Source organism: Ochotona princeps, chromosome 5, assembly GCF_030435755.1.
Source record: "Ochotona princeps isolate mOchPri1 chromosome 5, mOchPri1.hap1, whole genome shotgun sequence".
Lineage (NCBI taxonomy): Eukaryota > Metazoa > Chordata > Mammalia > Lagomorpha > Ochotonidae > Ochotona > Ochotona princeps.
Window position 1 is genome coordinate 106,553,216 of NC_080836.1, and position 19,696 is coordinate 106,572,911.

At 58.7% G+C, this 19,696-nt stretch overlaps 1 protein-coding gene across 13 annotated transcripts in view; it reads left to right on the forward strand.

The window, feature by feature from the left end:
• The window catches only part of LRRFIP1 (LRR binding FLII interacting protein 1), a 100,865-nt gene that overhangs the window by 619 nt on the left and 80,550 nt on the right, over positions 1-19,696 (forward strand). The window lies entirely within an intron of this gene.

Below are 19,696 nucleotides of genomic sequence, written 5' to 3' on the forward strand. Positions count from 1 at the left end.
AGCCTCAGGCAGTAGGGTGTGAGGGGGAGAGCAGCAGCGCTGGGGAAGCGGAGCGGATGGGTCTGGGTCCGGGTGAACAAAGAAAGCCTGCCTTTTCCCGTTACACTGCTGGAGTTACGTGCCAGCTATGCCAGTTAACTAAGGAGTGGGCAACCACGTGCACCCTTGTGCCTGCTCCAGTTATATCTCACCTGGAAAAACTTCCTGGCAGCTCAGGCCGCGGGTCAGGTTGCAGTGGGACACGGTGCCACGGACTTTCCGCCCATTCTTGGGTGTCTCTGGCTGTCAGTCCCCGACCTTCTGTTGGTGGTCAGCGAGTGTATGACCTAATGGAAGACCATGTCTGTGGACACTGGAACTCCGCGGCCACACCGCCTCCCTGGCGCCATGCATCCTTGTCTCCCCCAGCTCCTAACTGCCGGGGCCATCATGTGCTCACCTGTAGAAGGTGGCACCAGGTGAGCCCAGTCACGTTTGTGCTCAGCAGAGAGCCGGGCACTACAAGTGCACGATGGATTCTTAGGCTGTAAGCACTTAGAGATGCTCGCCGAGGGCAGCTGCCTGAGTGTGACACCCTGGACCCCACATCCCACAGACAGCCATCTGTGCAGGGACCCCCAGCCAGGGATCCCTGCCTGGGGATCTGTGGGCCTTGGCTTCCCGTTGGTGGCCGTGGGACACAGCAACGAGAGGAATGAGTGTCTCCCCCAGTCTGCCTGCCTCTTATCAGCCTGTTTTTACAAAAATAGATTTAAGGGCAGGCGGGGGAATGCTCCCCGGGCCACGCTGCTGCCCCAGCCGGGGAGACGCAGCTGGCTGTGGCTGAGGTCGACCTGGAGTCAGACTGGGCCCTGCCGTAGGGAAGAAGAGAACACCCCCCAGGGCACGTCGAGGTGGCAGTGGTGTTGTCCCCCGCGTTGTGGAGTACACAGTGTTGTGGCTCCCAGCTGAGGAAGTGAGCATTGCTCCTCAGGAGGCAAATATCCACTCGTCCAGGTCTCAACAATTCACAAAAATTAAGTGCTGCAGCGTTGAGGACAGCCAGCCTGACCGCCCAGAGCCCAGGCCTTTCTCACGCTCTGCTGGACGGAGGGACGCCAGTCCTATTGCCTATGGCCGTGTCTGCTGCACCTGGGGTGGCGCCCACCGGCAGGGCTCTGTCCCAAGGGAGGGGAGGGGCCCCTGGAGACAGGAGGTGACCTGGTGGAGGGGTACAGGGCCCAGAGGGCTTACAGATGGGAGAGAATTACTGGCAGCCGGAAGAGCGGGGGCTCACACAGCCAGCCCAGGGGCTCACAGGCGCTTGCTGGAAGAAGCAGAGGAGCCTTTGAGGTAGGGTGCTTCAGCTGCCTGGCAGAAGCCTTCAGCATCGGGGCCCACAGGGGTCCATCCCCCATGGCCCACCCACCTGCCCAGGCCCTCCTGCCTTTAGGGTTGCCTCCTGGCTGCCCTTCAAGAGCCGCCCTGAGCCTATTTTGGAAGCTTATGGGGGCCCAGAAGCTCTTCCGGCTACACCCACACATGTGTCCCTGGCAGTTCCCCCGCCACATCCAGGGACTAGGACACTTGACCCAGTGGCAGGCCCAGCCTGGAGCCAGGAGAGCCAGCCTTCCCTGCAGGGTCCAGAGGGACAAGCCCTGAGGAATGTGGCTGGGAGTAGGGTGGAAGTTGGGTCATGTGGCCAGGAATGTGCCTGCTAGAGGGAAGGAAAGATTACAGCTGAGGGGTGGAGGGGTCCCTGGGCCTGGAGGCTGGGGCAGGAGCGTGGGCTGCGAAGGACGCAGCGACCCAAACCCCATTTGTTGCCCGTGGCCTGGCCTGGCCTGTGAGTATGTGCTGTCTGGGACGCCAGCCCCTTTTGCTGGACCAAGGCCTGTTGTCGTCCTGGAGGAAGGGGTGGTCAAGGCAGCCCGAGTCCTTGGCTGAGCCAGGAGGGGGCACAGAATGTCTGTGACAGCCCCATGGGCGGTGCCCACTCCTGGTCTCACCCCAGCCGCGCCCCTTCTGCCAAGCCCTCAGAGTGGATGAACTCCCCCCATGCATTGCTAGCCCTCTGCCCATGGAGGGTCCCCTGCTGCCCAGGCCCCAAGGCCAGTCAGGGCTGAGTCAGGCTGGATGGAGTGTGCAGGGGCTTTCCAGGTAAGCCCTGGAAGTGTGGTTCAGCCCAGAACCTCGGTGAGCCATCGAGGGTACACACTCCCGGCTCCAGATGTGGCCCTGCCCTTGCGTGAGAGCCAGGGGCGGCATCTTCATGCTCCGGCCTGTCCCCTCGGACCCCCACCGGGCCCTTCCTGTCACTTCCTCGCGCGTCTCCCAGGCCATTCCCTGCCTGAGCGATGTTGCCTGTGGTTGGCACCAGGAGTTATTTCAGACACCCGGTGTCGGGGAGGATGAGAAGTTGGGGCATGCTGAGTGCCCAGCAGGACGCAACGCTGTCCAGTGTGAAGAGCCGCCCAACCACCCAGCAGGACATGGGGATGTCTGGTGCAAGGAGCTGCCCAGCCCAACTGCCACAGGGTCCCGAAGGGCCTGCCCCCACCGATCTGCCATGCTCAAGACAGACCCACATCTGGGCGGATCGGGAATGGGACGAGGCTGGGGTCCCCCATGGGGTTTCATCATCAAGTATGAGCAAATCCTGTGACTGTGACCTTGGGCTATTTGTGTCTTTCCCAGAATATGTCTCTTGGGGCAGAAGGAAGCTGACGATGCCGCGGGTCTCTGCTGGCCTGCGTCCCCACCCTGGCTATTTCTGTCCCAGCCAGCTGTCTGGCTGCCTTTCCTCCTGGGAGTGGGGCCTGGAGAGGGTCTTCAGGGATTCCTCAGTCCAGTGGAAGTTTGCATGTGGAGGCTGTGAGGCATTGTGGGGCGGCTTCGTGATGTGATGGGCAGCAGGGCAGCTGGCCCCTTGGTCTCCGGCACCCGGGAGCTCTGTCAGGGAAGAAAGGAGAGCTGGGAAGCAGGTTGCCTGTGGGGGTTGCACTGCGCCGGACTCCCGGAGGACTGATAGTGTAGCAAAAGGCTCAGGGGACACAAAGGCCGTCCTGTGACTCGGGTGTGAATCCACGATGCACATGGCTTCCTGGATCTGCTCCTTGACTGCCAGGGAAGCGGGCACCAGGCAGTGCTCTGCAGGGAACCACGCCGCCCTCCTTCCCTGCCCAACCCTGGACTTTGGTCCCCAGCTCACCTCCAGGCCTTGGGGCATGGCCTCCTGTGCAATCAACCCCATGTTCTTAGCCCAAGTGTGGCTGTCTCCTCAGCCCCATACTTCCCGCCATTCCCACAGAGCAGTGCCCATTGGAACATCCGCCTGCCAGATCCGAGTACCTGGGTTTGAGCCCCAGCTGCACATCCAATCCCAGATGCTGCTGGGCAGCTGGAAGGCCACTGGTGATGATGGCTCAGTATGTGATCCCTGCTGCCCACAGGGGAGACTCCGGCTGAGTTCTGGGCTCCTGACCTCCTCCTGACTCAGCCTTGGCTGTTGTGGGCGCTTGAGAGGTGAACCAGTGGTTAGAAGATTTCCCTGTCATTCTGCCTTGCAAAAAAAAATGAAAAGATTGTTTAAGAAGTCAACTCTTGCCCTTGGGGAACTGAGGCTGCAGTGGCCCCTGGTTGGGTTCAGCAGAACCCAGCACTGATGGGTGCCCAAGCTCCCCGCTGTCCTGGCGGGATCTCCGTGTTTACAAATGGCATGCTCACCTGCTGCTCACCGGTTTAGTGGTCTCAGATGTTGTCTGTTGGCTTCCCGGCCTGTGGGGTGAGGATTTGGTGTTTGTGGGTCACCATCACGCTTCAGCGACAGCCTGGTTGTTCTGAGTAAAGGAAGCATTTCCCGAGGAACATGGGACGGGTTGGTGTCAGCTTTCCCGGGAATGCCTCCTCTTCTGCCCCTTGTTCCATGATTATGCCCACTTGTGCCTTAGAGCCACCACATATAACATGGGGGAGCACCAGGAATGTGTGGCTCAGAGCCTGGCATAATGGCGTAGTAGGCTAAACTTCTACCCGTGATGCCATCACCCCATAGAGGTGCTGGTTCATGTCTCAGCTGCTCCGCTTCCCATCCAGCTCCCTGCTGATGCACCTGGGAAAGCAGCAGAAGACTACCTGAGTCCTTGGGCTCCTGTACCCACGTGGGAGGCCCAGACGCAGCTCCAGGCTCCTGGCTGCAGATAATGCCCAGCTCAGGCTGTTGTAGCCATTTCAAATGTGAACCAGTGAGCGGAAGATATCTGTCTCTTATTTCTGTGGCTCTACTTTTCAAGTAATTTTTTTTAAAAGAGGGTTTTTGGCAGGAACGTTGTGAGGGTAGATGAGGTATTTGATGACAAGGTCTCGGAAGAGCAAGCAGTGCCAGTCAGGGCTCAGTCGCAGCCAGTGAGGCTGATGGGTTGCTTGCAGCCCTCAGGGGCAAGCAGTGCATGGCCAGCAGCCTCAGGGGTGAGCAGTGTGTAGCAGCCCTCAGGGGTGAGCAGTGCATGGCCAGCAGCCCTCAGGGGTGAGCAGTGCGTGGCCAGCAGCCCTCAGGAGTGAGCAGTGCATGGCCAGCAGCCCTCAGGGGCGAGCAGTGTGTAGCAGCCCTCAGGGGCGAGCAGTGCATTGCCAGCAGCCCTCAGGAGTGAGCAGTGCGTGGCCAGCAGCCCTCAGGGGCCGAGCAGTGTGTGGCCAGCAGCCCTCAGGGGCCGAGCAGTGTGTGGCCAGCAGCCCTCAGGGGTGAGCAGTATGTGGCCAGCAGCCCTCAGGGGCGAGCAGTGCATTGCCAGCAGCCCTCAGGGGCCGAGCAGTGTGTGGCCTCCCCACTTGCCTTGTGCAACATTTGCTTGCCTGTCTGTTTATTTGACTGTCACCTCTGGGTCTCCACAATGCCACTTTTCTATGGCGTCATGCATCAAGTCAGATTCGATATAATTCCATTTTGGTGCTCCCGGAACTCTCTGCCCAGAGATGTTTCCGGGGCTGGGGGTTCCAGGGCTTGCTGTGGCTGCCTCACCCTTGGCCGCTGTTCTGGGAATCCCCTCTGCCATTTTTGGGGGGTCGGGGTGGGAGTTGGATCCATAATCCGTGTGTCCTGGGTTCCTGCTGACTTCTCTCTCGGATTGCTGTCTCGTGCTGGAGCACATCCCTCTGCCACTCTCTGAGCAGCAGTGTCTGGTGCTGTTCCTCCCACCCCCTCATGCACCTGGTGGTTGGGTGCTACACACAGTCCCAGGGTAAAACCAGCTTTCAAAACAGTGGCGAGGATTTCTGCGTGTGCTCGGGCCTTGTGTCCAGTGTGTGATGTTAATTCGGAAAAGCAGCTATGCAGAAAGGGAAAGCAGAATGTAGCCGTTGGCTCAGTCAAGGCAGCGCCTGTGTGTAAAGGCCCAGCAGCAGAACGCACAGCAGCCTCGGGGCCAGGGAGAAGCAGCTATGTCCATTTTCTGTCACATTTTGTGCTCCTCCTATTTGAGCCCTGTGGCTGTATTACGTATTCAATAAGGAAAAACCCAGGAAGTTCAGAGAACATAAAATTGCCAATGATTTTGGCCGTATTCCCCATTGTATTCCAGCTCTCGGGGCTGCTGGAGCGTGTTGGTGCCTTGCGTCCCCTGGGTCTGCGGTCGGAAGACCATGGCGGGGCTGCATTCTCCGGGTTCTCGCCTGTTTGTGGCGTGTCCGTCTGGTGCCCTGGGCCAGGGACACAGATGCTGACATGCTGCAGGTCCTTGCTGTCATTTTCTGAGTCCCGTCTTTTGGGGTTCCCAGGCGTCTTCACTTCTTCCGCCAGCTTGGCCACCTGTGTGTTAGTTGCTGGAGTCCCGGGGGTGGCATCCCTTCTGCAGAGCCTGTTTCAGATTCGCTCACTCAGCAACTTTCCCGGCTGCTCTGAGGACATTTCCTGGGGTTCTCTGCCTCTCCTGGAAAGGCCCTGTGGGTTGGTGTGCCCTCTCCATGACCCACCGTGCCCCCTCGGCTTGGCAGCCACCTTTCCCGGCTGTGGTGGCACCCTCGGCAGCCATCTGTGTCAGAGTGAGGTGACTGATGTGGGCAGGGGTCAGGAGGGGAGGTGTCCCAGGTGTGAGCAGGACACCACCCAGGCACGGTGGGGTAGCAGGGTACATCCTCAGCCACAGCACCAGTGCCAGGAGGAACCAGTGCCCACTGCTGACAAGCCGGGCTTCTCGGGTGATGCCAACGGCCAGGGCTTTGCTTTTGGTTAAAGCAGTGGTGGGAGTAAAGAGAAAGGTTGAAATTTAATCTCAGACATCTGCCAGGGAGAACGAATGAACCTCCCCGTGCATTCAGTCCAAACGGGCTGAACAAAATGTCCAAAATAGGGAGCAGACGCGTCTGAGAAGCAACGTTTTCAGAGCCTCGGGCATCACGAACATGCGTGTGTTTGCTTGGAACGTTCTCCCGGGTCTGAGAGATCCTTCTCCTCACCCCAGTGCAGTGTACCTGGAGAGTCGGGGTAGGCAGAATGTGATACGGTCTTGGCAGCCGGTCACCACGGGGTCAGCAAATAACTCAGCAGCCGAGCCGCCAGGGCTGGCGCTGCCTCCTGGTCTGGGGCGGGAACAGAGCGGCCGACAGAGGTGGGGTCCTGGCCAGGCACAACTCCAGGAGATCCAACCTGCTGCCTACCTCCAAATGCCAGCCTGCCCTTCCGTCCATCCGTGCTGCCCCCTTACCCTGACACCTGTCAGGCTCACTTTGCGCCTGCAATAGCAGATCCATGAGGTCCCTGCTACAGGCCGCAGCTCCTGGAGGTGGGGTTTCTGTGTCGACTCAGCCCCCTGCACATCCCAGGGTGTTGCTGTGGATGATCTGAGACACACCTTGGCGTGGCCCCAGCCACGTGTCCCAGGTGGCAAATCCATGCGTGTGTTGCACAAGCCGCTGCCCCAGGGGGCTGCTGCACACTCCTTGAACTGCTTTTAAGTGTTCTTTCAGTTGACTGAAATTTAAACGGCGACATGGCGGTGGTGGTAGCTGCCTCATCCGTTGGGTGCAGCTGCAGAAGCACTTTGCAGTACAGGCTGTAATGTGGGTGCTCACACACTTTCAGGGGGCTGTCAGTCACGTGTGATGGGCAGAGGGGAGGAACAGAGCAGTGGCCTGGTGACAAGCTTGGGCACCTGTGTGGGGTCACAGCCTGGGCCCATGGAAGAACATGGCCAGCCTTCAGGGGTGTAGCCTCAGCACGCTGCAGGCCCCAAGCTACTGTATTTCATCTGTGACAGCGTTGGCGTCCCAGGGTAGCTGTGGTGATGGCAGGGCCCAGCAGCGGCAGAGCATGCCAGCAGGTGCCCGGCAGGGGCTCCGTGCAGGGCAGGGGTCAGCTTCTCCATCGGTTTCTCCTCAGCGTCTTCCTGAGCAGGAGACAGAGCTGCTTCCTGACCTTCAGAGGCCGAGTCCCAGGGCTGGGCGGGAAACCCCGACTCGAGGCTGGGGCTGGGGAGAGGAAAGGTGGGAGGAAACTACGAGGAGCATCGTCCATCCACAGAGGGCGCAGATGGCCCTCAGGGCTGGCTAAGTGGAGCACGGAACGAAAGTGGTAATGGCTGTCACACTGGACACAGGTGCGTCTCGGTGCCAGTGTCCTGTGAGCCTTCTTCCCAGCCTGAAGCACAACAAGGTGAGACAGAAAGAACCCTCGTGTTCCCTGCCAGTTATGCTTAGGGTCTGTGCTTAAGCAGTACACTGTGTGGACAGCCCTGTGGGGACAGCCCTATGGGGACAGCACCGTGGGGACATCATGGTGGGGGACAGTCCTGTGTGGACAGCCCTGTGGGGACAGCCCTGTGGGGACAGCACTGTGGGGACAGCCCTGTGAGGACATCACTGTGTGGACAGCCCTGTGGGGACAGCACTGTGTGGACAGCCCTGTGGGGACAGCACTGTGGGGACAACCCTGTGGGGACATCACTGTGAGGACGCCCTGTGAGGACAGGCACTGTGTGGACAGCACTGTGGCAGTTGGTGCATGGCATTGTGGCACAGTACATTAAGTCATCCCCTGTGATGCCGGCATCATGTACAGGTGTGCTGGTTGGAGTCCAAGCCACTCTGCTTCCAACCAAGCTCCCTCTAGTGTGCCTGGGAAGGCGCTGAATGCTGGTCAGGTGCTTGAACCCCTGGTCCTCGTGTGAGAGACTTGGGTGGACTGCTGGCTTCTTCCTTCTGCATGGTCCAGCTCTAGCCACTGCTGCCATTTGGGGAGTGGGCCAGCTGGTAGAAGGTCTCCGTCTCTCACTCCGCCTTTCAAATCAACCAGACCTTTAACAAGAAGAATCAGCAGGGTGGTGCCAGCAGGGTCCTGAAGCTGCCTATGCCCAGGCTACCAGCGCTCGGGGCCAGGTCAGCTTCCCAGAGCCCAGGCCCCTCTGCACTGCCTATCTGGCTTCTCTTACCTCCCAAAGGCTACTGAGTTACCAACCTATTTTTACCTGGAGCCAGCTCTGGGGCGGTGGCTGCCTGCAGTGAGGCAGCGGGCCCACAGCAGCACAACTCCTTGCACTGTCTCGGGTTTTTCTCATTTGTTCAGGTGGGGCCTGCTCAGCCTGGGCACGGGGGTCCCTGCTGCAGTGCACGGTGGTGGGACACCTCCCACCATCATGCCGCCGTCTACCCAGGAGGTGCCGGAGGCTCCCCGTGGCTCAGCCACGGTGACCAGAGCTGTGTCCGGGCATCGACACATGCTGTCTGGGGACAAACGACCTGCTGGGAATCCTGGTTTTGGGCTTTCCCAGCCACACTGCAGGCACTGTATCCTGAGCCCCAAACAAAAACCCTTGGTGCCCAACTCTACTCTGTGGAGGAGGAGCAGTAGGCACCAGCCATGCCAGCCTGCACTTCTGGGGGCTCCCTCCTCCTGGGAAACCTCCTGGGGGCAGTCTGGGGGTGCCCACACTACCTGGTATCTGGGGGAGCTTCATTGGGGCTCAGCTGCCAGCCCAGGAGTTGGAGCCATCAACCATGAGTGTGCCACTTTGATCAGTCCTCACCAGCCACTCACGGACACTCCAGGCTTGACTGTGGAGGGAGGACAGGGAGGCCCCAACCCACTTCCGTCTCCCTGTTGCAGGGAGGGCTGGGGACCCAGTAACGCTGCTCCCCACAGAGAAGAAAAGGGACATGGGACAGCACGAAGACCAGTCAAGGCCACATCTCCACAGGATTAAAATTGTCCCCGTATCTCCCACAAAGAAGCTGTGCTTCTCGAAATAGATGCGGGGTCACCGCCCGGGGCAGGTTCCCCTCCCTCCCGAGCTGGCGTGGGTCCCTGCAGCAGCTCAGCCTGCCACCTGCCCTACCACCCCCATTCTACGGATCCATCCTACTGGGCATGCTCTATGCCCACCTCCTGCTGGGTGGACCAAGCTAGGAAGTCAGCATGTTGGCCTGGCAACCTCACTTGCCCTGCTCACCCTCTGTTTTCTCTGCCCTGGGCATGGACGCCCGCCTCCAGACGCTGCAGGGGCTAATGGCCAGGTTGGAGTTCTTGGCCCTTCTGCTTCTGTTTCCATGCACGGTTGGTAATGGAAAACAGGCAGCAAGGCCCTCGGTAACTGCACATTCAGCTTTCGTGTTCCTGTGGAGGGAGGTCCTGGCGTGTTGCTGTTCTTTTTATTTGCCTCGATTCAACTTCCCTGCCCGCCTCCATCTGTGCACACAGAGCCCACGGGTGGGACGCACGTTGCATGTGACATATGGTGAGAGGACAGCCCTGCCCCTCAGCGGGCTGCACTGCACTGCCCAGGAGCCTGCCTTCATGTGGCTTCTGGGCAGGAAGAAGTCCTAGTGTTTGGGGTACACTGTGTGAGGGGACAGGGGTGGTCTGTGTCTTGCTTCGTAACATTCCCAGTTGCTCCAGCTGAGGACCCACCTCCCTGCAAGGGCCCTGGGCATCGTCGCTCGGGCCCTCGCAGGTTCAGTAGTGACCAGTTGTTAGAGCGCCTCCTGCTGCTCCTCGTTGTGTGTGTGATGTGGTCCTCGGTCAGTCTCATCCTGGAGTGAAGACAGAGCCATGGGGATGCTTGGAGCATTGTGTAGGCCACCGCCCAGGTCGAGGCCTCATCGAGGTGCTCACCTCACCTGGTTGTCCTACCTGTGGTCTCAGTGTGTGGCACTGTCCCTGAGGCCAGCCCGCTGCTGTCCCCCAGCCTGGCCTGTGCCTGCCCAGTTCTGCAGTGACAGGTGGCTTTCCTTCTCTGGTGAACCCGGTGCTCTCTGGGGCCTGCTTGGCCCCGCCGCTGGCAGGTCCCCAGGGCCTGGCACACAGCGGTCAGTCGAGGGCTGCCTGTCAGATCCATGGCACTTGCTGTGCGGGATGTCGGCCATTGCAGACTCCTGGTCCCCCTGGGGGCTTTGACTGTGGTAGGTTTTCCTCCAGGTGGTTCAAGCCACCCCCTTGGGGTTCCTGCAGGAGTTTACAGAGCAGGCTGTGCAGACAGCTGACCACTGGCCAGCTGAGTGTGATTGCCCTGTCCTCTGGTGGGTGGCCATCAGAGGTGACGCAGGAGGCAACCTGGCTCCGCCCCAAGCCAGGCCTGTGTTGGGGACCTGTTGGCTTCCTGGTGGACGTCCCTTGCCCCTCACTCCCTGGTCAGGGACATCTCCAGGAGGTCAGGAGAGTGGGCAGTCCTGAGGAGCTGGGAGTGCAGCTCGGAGACCCTGTGACCCCTTGGGCACATGACAGGTGTCACTGAGCCTCAAAGCTCCCAGCTGGAGAGTGGAGGCACAAATGTACCTGTGTGGTGTCCGGGGCAGACCCAACCCCAGCACACGTGGACTTGTGGGTGGGGCGCCTGCTGACCATGGCAGACCCCCACGGAGGTCCAGATCCCTGGCTTTGGCTTGGGCCAGCCCTGTCGGCTGTTGGCATTGGAGGAGTGAACCAGCAAATGGAAGATCGCTGCTTCCTCTCTGTCACTTTGCTTTTCAAATAAACAAATACTTTCAAAAAAGAGGATTGTCAGAACGTTGGAAAAGCCTTCTGAAATACTCGGGTGTCTCTAGCTCCTTGCGGTGGATCTGAGCCTAGATGTCATCTTCATCAGCGTGGCCGTAACCCCTTCTGGGCGGCGTGCTGACGAGCAACGCCCCCCGCCCCCTAACACTCTTCCTTTCCTTGATGCACAGCTCCGGAGCCTTAATGGTCAGGGAGAGAGTGGGCAACTGGACGAACACACGCTTGACCACGTGAGTGGATGAGTGGACTTTGTGCTATACCTCATGCTGTGATTGGGCGTGAAGCAGCAGGTGTGAGCTATCTGTCTGGCATAGCGGGCAGACACTATAGATGCCGTCTGGAACGAGGTGACGGGAAGGCAGCCTCCAGCTCCCGGCGCTGTAAGCGAAGGGTTACAAGGGACCCGCAGCTCGCGGGATGCAAGGGTCCAGTGGGCTGACTCCTGGAAATGGGTGTCTTGGTTTCCCTTGTGCTTGGGCCAGGCTGCTCTTCGACCTTCTCGCCTTTCATGTAATGGGATTCAACAGGAAAGTTAAAGCAAGGAGCCAGAAGCCCAACTGGGTCTCCTGGAGTCTTCTTGATTCCCAAGTCCCTGTTCTCCACTCCTGTTTCTCGGGGATTCTCCTCTGGCTCCCGGGGACACAGCCACAAGGAAACTCTTTCTTTCTCGCATGTTCCTGGCATGAGGCACCGGCCCCGCTGGGCGTCAGGAGCTGACCAGGTTGCAGTGGGCACTGCCGATTCCCAAACAAGGCATTGTCAGTGTTGTGGAAAACTGTGCGGGTGGTGGTGCCTGCCTAGCAGCTGAAGTCACCGGCTCATGTGTGGAACATTCCAGGGTGGCCTGTCTGTTGGAGAAGAGGTGTGGACAGCAGGAATGCAGGTGTGTTAATATGCCCTGCCAGGTGCCAGAAATAGCAACAGGCGGTGTCTACCTGACCTTAACCTCGGCCCTGTGGGCCTGGATGCCCTGCGTGGCGCAGCACTGTGCCTGGGAGCATCTGGCTAACCTTAACCTAGGCCCTGTGGGCCTGGATGCCCTGCGGGCCTGGATGCCCTGCGTGGCGCAGCACCATGCCCAGGAGTGTCTGGCTGACCTTAGCCTCGGCCCTGTGGGCCTGGATGCCCTGCGGGCCTGGATGCCCTGCGTGGCGCAGCACCGTGCCCCAGGAATAACTGCAGCATGTGGAGGAGGAAGGCTGGTGTGGTGGGGGCCGGAGAAGGCAGGAAGGCCTGGCATCTCAGCTGACTGCTGCCTTCAGAAGGGTCCCCCCACCATGCCGGGCTATGGGAGGAATCCCCCACAGGTCTTGGGTCCCGGGGTCCCACAGTGTGTTTTGTCATCCTGTCACTGTAACTCTTTGGCCTGGAATATTCTGGATCTTTTTTTGTTGTTCACAACCTGGGACTTTGTAACAAATGATTATTTATTTCAAAGAGACAGACAGCATCTGCTGATTCGTGCTCCAAATGCTGGGGCATGGGTCAGCAGGGTGGGTCACAGGGGCCCAGGTCCCCCACGGGGGTCACAGGGGCCCAGCTAGAGGAGGACGAGGAAGCCCTGAGCTGCCCAGGTCCCTTGCCCATGTCAGGGTCTCCTCATCTCTCTGGATGCTGCACTCATACAGTTGCGTTCCACTGCTCCTTAGCAGAGTTCTCGGAGTGACCCCCGGGACGCAGCCTCTGTTTGCACCCCACGCCTGTAGCCGGGAAAGTGGCCACCCGTGTGGGCCTGGACGAGGAGCAAGGTACTGGAGCCGTCAGCTGCTCGAGGTGTGTTAGCAAGAGGCAGAGCAGAGGGGGACACTCCATCCCAGGCCCTCTGAGAGGGGGCAGAGGGGTACAGGTGTCCTACGTGGCAGCCTGAGCTGCTGTGCCCTGCCCCGCGGCTAGATTTTCCTAAAGAGAAGATTTAATTCCAGCTGCTGTCAGCAGCAGACAGCGTATAACTTCTCTTTCTTGCCCAAGCCACTGCCTCCTCTGCCTGCCGTGGTTGGACGTGTCCACAGGGGCTGGTGGCGCCTGGCCCCGCAGGGTGCCGTGCGGTCATTGTTCCTGGTGCTCCATCCATCACTTACTGAGTTGTCAGATGGCGAGTCACCCCTGCAGTGACAGTCGACCTAGCAAGGTGAAGTGTGGGCTCAAGCGCACGGCCTTGGGGTGTGCAGGCATGGACCAGGCAGGTGTGGCAACACGTTGTCCTCTTCCCTCGGTGCTTGGGGCCCTCAGGTCAGTGTCAAGGTCATCCAGCCCTCTGTCAGCCAGACACAGCACACTGCACGGCCCTCTGCAATCATGGGGCGGGAGGCGGGGGCGGTGGCCACGGAGGGCTCCCTCCAGCAGAGGGACAGCAGGATGACATGGGCCTGCCCTGTCCCGGCAAGGAGGCAGGTATAGTTGAACAGGGTGATCCAGGGAGTGGAGGGACAGGAGGAGAGAGCAGAAGGCCTGATGCCCAGGGCCGTCCAGGCAGTTCTCAAACGTGGGCTTTACCTCTCGGGGAGACGAGCCTCTGGTGGGCAGCTCAGGGGGGTGGGCAGCTCAGGGGGCGTGTCCAGCCACTCTGTCCTATTTGCAGTTTCTTCCCATCCTGATTGAAAGCAGCGGAGGACGGCCTAAAGCCTTGGGACCCTGCAACCACGTGGGAGACCCGGAGGAATCTCCTGGCTGCTGGATGGGTTAAGGTCTGGCCATTGTGGCCATTGCGGTCACTTGAGGAGTGAATCATCAGACAGAAGATCTTCTTCTCTGTCTTTCCTTCTCTCTGGATATCTGACTTTCCAATAAAAAGATAAATAAATCTTGAAAAGAAAGGAAGAAAGAAGGAGAGGCTGCTGTTTGTGTAAATGAACCTGGAAGATGTTACAGTGAGTGGCAGGCCAGGCACAGGTGGCAGGCGCCAGCAGTCTCGCTTAATCCCTGGAGCCTAGAACAGCCGCACTCATAAAGAGTGGAAGGTGCTCTCTAAGCCGGGGCGAGGGGGTGTGGGGAAGGCCTGGGACGGAGGATGTGACGTGTCAGTGAGGCAGGGAGAACAAGTCCAGGAGATACACTGTACGTCACAGTCACTGTATGTCACAGATCATAACCACACATTGTATGATTGGATTTAAAAACATGTATTTATTTTTGTTTGATAGGCAGATTTTTTTTTTTACAGACAGGAGGAGAAATGTGCTGGTCCACTCCAGAAAGGGCCACAATGGCTGAGCCAGTCCAAAGCCAGGAGCTTCTTCCGGGTCTCCCACACAGGTGCAGGGTCCCAAGACCTTGGGCCATCCTCGACTGCTTTCCCAGGCCACAGGCAGGGAGCTGGATGGGAAGTGGAGCAGCTGGGGCTTGAACCAGCACCATACAAGAAGTCAGCGCCCAGGCAGTCCCCCTGCACTGCACCAGCCCCAGAGGAGTTGTTCTAGCTTGTCTTACCACCCAGAAGAGTCAAGAGGTGAGGGGATGTGTCAGTCGTGACCTTGCTCAGGCATGCTATGACATGTGTATCCAGACTCCGTGCTGTCGGAGCTGGGCCGCGCCAGCGCCAGGAGCCTGGCCCTGCATCTGGGTCTCCCAGGTTCCTGGGCCATCCTCTGCTGCCTGCGTGGACACACAGCAGGCCGCTGGATTGGAATTACAGAGCAGCCAGGACGTGCACCAGCACTCCGGTGTGGGATACTAACGTGCTACACCGCTATGCCAACCCCTAAATCACAGGTTCTTTAAAAATTACAGGAAACGGAGTGTTGACGAGGTACCTGCATGGCAGCGCTCACAGCCAGGGGACTGGGTGCCACCCACAGTGCAAGGGGAGTCGAGGGAGGACCGTGCAGACAGTGGGATGCTTCCGGCCTCAGAGAGAAGGGGGCCTCGGATGCATGCTCTGGCTGCAGCGGGGGAGCCTCAAAGAGCTGGCACAGTCCATTGCCCCAATCAGCTGGTGGTTGCAATTGCTGGGTTGGTTCTGTTTTCAGCCCCGACTTCCACTGGAACCAATGGATGTTGCAGTCCAGGCTGGTTCTGCCCAGCACAACTCGGCCCTCGCATAAACCAGTGGGAGCTGCAGTCTAGTGAGAGCGACCCACAATAACCCCCACTAGGCCCGCCCCCTACCCTGGTTTGCCAGCATGTATAGCAGACTAGTCCAGTCTGTCCCACATCCCATTTGGCTCTCATACATGTCAATGGGTATGGAAGCTTAGTTCCATCTAACCAGCTCAACAGTCAAGCCCTCACAGGTATTGTTGAGTGCCTGTTTAGCCACCCCAGCCCCTTTCCTAGTTTTCGTGCCCTCCAGTGGGAGTGGTATCCCAAAAGGAAGGAACTCACTATTTCCCTCCCAGCCACTCCCACTCGTGGATTATGCGTTCTCCAGGTGGTTCTGTGGTTTAACTTGAGAGATTTAGTCCTGAGTGCCAGCTTCTGCCAGCTGATGCTGCGGCTAAGTGCAAACAAGCCTCACCCACTCTAATTTTGTTTGCACCAGTAGGAATAATCAGCCCAGCCTGGCTTTTCCCTGATCTAGTCCACATGAGGTGCACAGGTGTTGTAGCCCTGCTTAGTCTGGTCTGCCCCCATCCTAGCTCACTCTCTCCAGTGGGAGTAGCTGTCCAGCAAGGGAACCACCCCTTATTCCCCTGCCGGCTCTGCCCCCTCCCTTCCTGGTTCTCATGCGTGCTGGTTAGGTACTGCGGTCAGATCCAGTACAGGCAACCTGACCTTGGCATTCTGTATTGTGCACTGGTTTTTGTTGCGACCGAACCTGGCCCACTCACACTGTTCTGGTGCTCGGATTTGCCAGTGGATGACCTGAACTGATTCAGCCTGGCCTGCCCCCGATCCATGCCAAATGTATACCAGTGGGAAACTTTCCATGGCCTATTCGGAGCTGTTTCCTATCATGTTTCTTGTGCTTCCCTGCCGGGTCTGTGTCCTGCCAGAGGAGTTGCCCAGGCTCCTCCATCAGAACCTCTCCCAATGCCTGATTTTGCGCATACCAGTGGGTCTATGAGCCAGCCCTACTCAGTTCACCTCCTGTCCTAGCAGAAACAGCGGCTTTTCCTGACTGGCCTTCAACCCAAACTGGTTCTTGCTATCGGATGTTTCAGCCCAGCCTTGGCTCATCCATACCCACATACAGCTCACATGTGGCTCAGTAGGGATTGAGACCTAGCCTAGTCCATCCCACATGTACCCTGGTCCTCTAGGACACCAGACGGTGTTGGAGTCTGGCCCGACTTAGTGCATTCAATCCCAGTCCACACTTGTGCCAAGGGAGACTACAACCATTTCCTGATCAGAACGCAGCCCAGTACACCCCGTTCCATTACCAATTCATACATTAGCCAGCTGTTGGAGCTACTATGCCCAGCTTGTCCGACCCCCAGGTCTAGACCACATGTTCACCAGCGGGAGCTATGACCCGCCAGGGGAGTTTCCCAAGTTTCTCCACTTGATCCACTCCCACACCCAGTTCTCATACATGCCATTGGGTTTTAAGCCAGTGCCTGGCGAAGTCTGGCCTTCCATTTGGCCTTGTATGAGCTGGTGAACGTTGCAGCCCGGCCCACCCCACACCCTATTCAGGATGCACATTCAGGTGCTGCTGCCTTGACCAGTCCAGACTGTTGTCGGTTCCTTTACCTGTGATTGATGGCAGGCTCCTTTGTCACACCTGGCTTAGTCCATCACCACCCCAACTCTTGAGCTAATCAGTGGGGCTAGAATTTCCACAGGGTTTGGCCCACACATCCCCCACAGAAGCTACCCCCGGATATGGTTCTCCAGTGCTAGTTAATGTAATGGCCCTGCTTAATGTGACCCCTCTCCTGATCCATCATCATGTCAGGTAACAGGATGTGATTCTGCTGGACAAGCCCCGAGCCATAGCTTTTGCGTGAACTGGTGTTTGGTGCTCAGCATTGTTCAGTGATTACAAGTTCTTCAAAGGAAGAGTTACTGTCATTGGGAATCTTTAGGATTGATTCACGTCCCAGAAGCACAGTGGATTCAACCTGGAGCTACCCAAGCAGCAATTCAAAGAACCAAAACCCCAGAGCTCCCAGCCGGGCAGCCAGCAAGCAGAGCCTGGCACCAAATGACGCACTGGCTGCCAGGGGACAGCTCACCATGTGCATGTGGTGGCTGTAGTCTGGGATCTGAGCATAAAGATGCCCCGTCCTGAGACCCACCAGCAGTCAGAAGGCTGCTGGAAGTTTAAACCCCCAGTCCCAAGGTCGCACCCCTCCCCAATCCCATCCACTGCTCAATGAGGGTGGCAGGAGACCTCCCCTCGGTACTCACCCCAGAGCCCAGGCAGGCCCACAGCTGTCCCCATTTCAATGCTAGAGGCACGGGCCGATGTTTCATGCTGTGGGCCTGCAAGGTGCCTTGTCCATTCCCTTCCGTGATTCTTCTAGAACATGAAAGTATTTTCATCTGGCAATGGTGGCCTTAGTGGGGGTGACTCCCTGGGGGCCCAGGAGCCTATACTGCCTGGGGCTCCTGCAGTGGGGGCCGCCAGAGGACGTCCAGCCACAGGTTGGCATGGTTAGGAGGGGCCCTAAGAAGCCCTGGACGGGGCTCCCAGCCCTCCAAGCAGGCCAGCATCTGGGGATTCCTAGCCCAGATTTTCTGGCCATGCCCAGGGGAACAAGTGCACGTAGGGCCATGCGGCCACGTGGGTTTCCAGCCCCAGTGAGACCACCCTCCCCAGCCTACCGTGTGTATCTGGAGTAGACCTGAGCACACATTTTGTCTCAGCGTCATTTGTGTGTTACCTCATTCTCACAATTGGTCACTCGCCAGGCCTCCACAAGAGTGGCGCAAGAACTGGCCACGTGTGTGAGGCGGGGGCTGCCTGGCACTGGCTGGAGAACAGCTGCCCCCCACCCCGGCCGCAGGGCTCACCTCTGGGAAGAGGCTGCACAACCACAGCTGCCAACACACAACAGAGCAGTCCCAGAATGCCCAGGCCAAAGGAGCCCTAAGGGTCTGTCCCCAGTCCCAGGATGCCCGGGCCAAAGGAGCCCCAAGGGTCTGTCCCCAGTCCCAGAATGCCCGGGCCAAAGGAGCCCCAAGGGTCTGTCCCCAGTCCCAGGATGCCCGGGCCAAAGGAGCCCCAAGGGTCTGTCCCCAGTCCCAGGATGCCCGGGCCAAAGGAGCCCCAAGGGTCTGTCCCCCGTTCCTGTAATGTGTAAAGCCCTGGCCTGTGGAGTCCCTCAGTGTAGGGCCCAGGCCTGCTCCCTGGCCCAGCTTGCTAGGGAGGCTGGGACAGCCAGGGCCCGAGAGGTGTGGAGGGCTGACTGCTCTGAGAGGTTCCAGAAAGGGTGTGGGCTGGTTGGTTTGGGACCATCAGTTGTGAAATGGCTCATCGCTCCATCCCAGTGGAGCGGAAGTTTCCCTCTTGCATGGCATTGGTTGGGATAAAGCATAAAGCATCCCTGACCCTGGTAGTTGAGTGCTATGTCGTCCTAGGTTTTCAGAATTGGCGAAGGCTTTTCTGAGTGTTTGGGTTCTGTCCCCTGCCCCCACTCCTCGCCCCAAGAAGCACGTTGCTGCACCGAGAGTCACCGATCGGCAAAGCCCCCAGCAGGACTTCTACGCCTCCTTCCCGGGGTGTCACCTGGCATGGCGGTGCCTGCGCACAGAGGGCTGGACGGGCATGGCATCACAAGCCCTGCCACTGGCCACACACTGGGGCTGTGGTTATTTTGTAAGAAGTCTCTTGAGGCAAGTCCCCTCCACACCATTCACTTTTTTTTTTGAATTTTTCAGTTATTTGAGAGGCAGCATGAGACAGTCTCATCTGCTCGTGCACTCGCTGGGTGGCCACAGTGGCCTCTGGGCAGGAGCTGGGCTCAGTGCGGCTCTCCTGGGGGGGTGCAGGGACACACCAGCTTGGGCCAGCAGCACTGTCCGTGCTAGCGGGGTGCTGGGGTCAGGAGCAGAGTGGGGCATGGGCGATTGCCAGCATATGGGAGACCTGCGTGGAATTCCCGGCCCCTGAGCCACTGTGGACATTTGGGGGCATAAACTAGGGCTGGCAGTGCCTGGCCCTCTCCTTGCCTCTCACACATAGAACATCTTTTTTTTTTTTTTTTTTTTTTTTTAAAGCCGGATATACAGAGAGGAGGAGAGACAGAGAGGAAGATTTTCCATCCGATGTTTCACTCCCCAAGTGAGCCACAACGGGCCGGTACGCACCGATCCGATGCCGGGAACCAGGAACCTCTTCCGGGTCTCCCACATGGGTGCAGGGTCCCAAAGCTTTGGGCCGTCTTCGACTGCTTTCCCAGGCACAAGCAGGGAGCTGGATGGGAAGTGGAGCTGCCGGGATTAGAACCGGCGCCCATATGGGATCCCGGGGCGTTCAAGGCGAGGACTTTAGCAGCTAGGCCACGCCGCCGGGCCCATACATAGAACATCTTAATGTTGCAACACGACACGGACGGAAACAGGCTGGAGTCCACTGTAGGAAAAAACACTCCCATTCAGCGTTGACTGAAAACCAGTCACGGGTACCAGGCAATGGGAGAAGACCCACGGTTGTACATCCGCCATGGAAATACTGAAGGCCAACGCTGGGGGAATTACTGCGGCTCCTCTGATCGGTTGCTAATGAGAAAGACTACCCTTCCACAGTCGGGGTACACATTGCTCTCTGGTCTTGTCCTGTGTTCTGGAATGTGGCTGGTTTCCAGTCTAAATGTTTGGTCCTGTAAGAAATGGCCAGCTTTGTTCCTG